Genomic DNA, 3,126 nt, shown 5'->3' on the forward strand with positions numbered 1-3,126 from the left:
TATATGGTTGTTTACTTTACAAATTGTACGTGTTGCATTCCATTACTCTGTCATTGATTTTGGATCATTTTTTAGGGTATTTAGTCTGTGTATAAGTTTTTGAATAGATTAAATCCCTCTCCATATATGTGGATTAAATCCCTCAACCGCATGTTTTCAAAGTAAGCCATTTAAGGAACCATGTTCCATCTTAATATTATACAAATTTATATCCATTAAGTCATACATTGGCCAAAATATCCATTTAAACCCATATGGGAGCACCAAGGTGATGTGACCCATATGGGATAAGGCTTGACAGTTTAGGATTGTGGCTGCACCATCCTGGTAGTGGAAGGAACACATTACAAGCAACTACATCTCCCAAATTATAATCTGCAACACAAACGTGACAGAACATGGCAAATTGGTTTGGTGGAGGCGCCGTCCTGGCCTGTCACTTCTAAATTGAAAAAAAAAACATAGATTGATCTGAAAAATAAGAGATTACAATCTATATAATTATATAAGGAGAAATTATTCCTCAAAATTTGATATTAGAATAAGAGGGGGCCGCGCGAACGCAGGCCCCCACTGCAACAAATTATGATGTAGGTTCCACCACTTGGGTAGACCTTAGGATAGCACCCCTCCTAAGTGCAATGGAGGTCACTCTCCCAGGCCATGGTCCTTCAAGATCAACCATTGACCCCATCCAGGTAAGTATGTTGCAATGTCGGTATTCAAGTTATTTTATACTCTTGCTTCTCTCAATACCTTTCATATTCTTTCGATGTGGGACTCAACTACTATTAGTAGTAAGCAATGTATTTCCCAATCTATTTACTACTGCTTTTTTTTCTCCACTTGAAACCGACCAACTTCAAGCATTACAGGTTCACTTTGGCTCTTATTATTCAATTGGATTTTTTGTTCCTTCTTACTTTTAGTTGAATCGAAAATTGGTATTTGCAATAAATTTTAACTTCCCTATTCATGTGTTTCAAATTGAGATCTTTCATCAGCCGAATGAATACTAACTACCTTATTCTACTCCACTACATTATCATCAAACTATGTAAAACATTAACTCCGACTCCGACTTGTGTTGAAGTTGGTTTTTCGGTTGCGTATCATGTTTTGTCACCAAAGCAACTACAGTAAAAAATTAGTTAATAACTTTATTAAAGAAAGTGATTAATTTAAGGTGTGATCTTAGTACTTGGAATGCAGAAAGTGGGATTTAGCTTTGCTTTCTATACAGTGTCTCGGTAACTAAAGTTGGGGCGGAGCAAGCAGAAAGATGCAAAGCTATCTTGGAACCAATGTCTTGCCAGTCCAATAGTTTCTGCCAAGGTTAGGCACTGGTGCAAATTTAATTCTTAAGGTTGCTAATGCTATTAATTATAATAAATTTATTTAAATGGCTAGGGGTGTTTGATGTAGCAAACACCTTAAATTATAATGTAAAGAAAGGGGAAGCCATTGGTTAACAATAAAGTATTTTCAATAAAGTAGAGAGAATTGTGTAGCTCAATGTGTTTGTGTTAAGACTTAAAAGAGTTACAAGACCCATGTTCAAAATTGGGTGTTGGATAAAATACTAATATAACTACATTTGTTTATCTACAAAATAATAACTAGTATCCCAGAGATTTAAGAAGCACTTTCAATCTGTTATTAAAAATGTGTGATGAATCAATGTCATCAAATCATTTCGTTGTGTTGGCACAAGAAAGCATACATTTTAGCTGAAAGTATGATTCTGTCACATTTATTTTTGTAGTTGTGTTTCATTTTTTACAAAATGTCCAAGAAATGATAATTTATGAATATTCTTCATATACTGATTGAATGATAATTTATGGGGTTGGAATTGGTCATGTTGGAATTTTATAGAAAGTCTTTGATGTATTTGTATTGTTACAGATTGATGGTGCTAAAAGGGTTGGTTATGAAAAAGTTGAATTGGACCTATAAATACTACTTTACTCTTTGGGAATCATCATACCCTTGAAGCCTATCTTATACTAAAGTTTTATTGATCTTGCAGACATCTGATCAAAGTAGGTTTCTAGGGTACGATAAAGCATACATTTTAGCTGAGTATGATTCTGTCACATTTATTTTTGCAGTAGCGTTTCATTTTTTACCAATTGTGGATGAATGATATTTTATGAATATTCTTCATATATTGATTTAATGATAATTTATTGGATTGGAGGTTCTCATGTTGGCTATTTTTGTAGAAAGTCTTTGATATATTTGTATTGTGATAGAGAGTGATGGTGCCAAAAGGTTAGTTATGAAAAACTTGAAGCATATTTTATCCTATAGTTTTATTGATTCCAAATCAACTGAACCTTTGTAATGACTAGTTAAATGACATAAAACTTGGTCAAGCTATTTGTAGTGGACTCTCCTTTATGAGAATCCCTTAATTTGGTCAAGATTGAGCTTATGATTTTGGTCAAGATTGAGCTTATGATTTTGGAGTTTTATATAGCATTAATATTTTTTTACAAGAATCGCCTCTTTGAATTAATGTGACTTTAGTACTTTGAGATTAATGCATTATAAGCTTTTCAAATAATCCATTTAGCTACTTAAATGACTTTTCATATACTATCATGACTAATGGCTAATAATCACATTCATTATAATGATCATTAATCTCAACATTTTGAATTTGACTTTGATACACTTTTGGTCCATATTGTTTGAGATATGACTGAATCAATATGTTCAACATCGACACTTTTCTTTTTGTTGGAAACAAAGGTTCATGAGTTGAGAAAATTCCAACATCTGTAGTGCTAATTTTGGGACCGAAGTTTGGCCAACTGCGGAACATGTAAGAACAATATACACAATTTGTCAATAAATGGGCGCGTTATTCATGAGAATGCAGAAAAGATATGGTTAGTTTATTTTGTAATTTGTATGCATTTTAGCAATTATCCCTGATTCGCCAACCTTGGTTTCCATTTTTTCACAGGAAAGATAGAAATTAGTGGTGAGTTCACTGATAGAAGATCATCAGAGCTGAGAGTGAACTCTGGTGTAGTAAGTTACAAAGTGAGCAAAATTCAAGGAAGTCTCATCATATTTAAACTACAAAATTCCAATTCTTAAATTTTCAATCCC

At 33.1% G+C, this 3,126-nt stretch overlaps 1 non-coding gene across 1 annotated transcript; it reads right to left on the bottom strand.

Annotated features, from left to right (window-relative positions):
- Positions 1-545: 545 nt before the first annotated feature.
- On the bottom strand, positions 546-706 carry LOC127108928 (U1 spliceosomal RNA). Its single transcript, XR_007796426.1, has one exon. It is a non-coding gene; the product is annotated as a U1 spliceosomal RNA (small nuclear RNA).
- Between the last annotated feature and the right edge of the window lie 2,420 nt (positions 707-3,126).

The sequence above is a fragment of the Lathyrus oleraceus genome, chromosome 7 (assembly GCF_024323335.1).
Source record: "Lathyrus oleraceus cultivar Zhongwan6 chromosome 7, CAAS_Psat_ZW6_1.0, whole genome shotgun sequence".
NCBI lineage: Eukaryota > Viridiplantae > Streptophyta > Magnoliopsida > Fabales > Fabaceae > Lathyrus > Lathyrus oleraceus.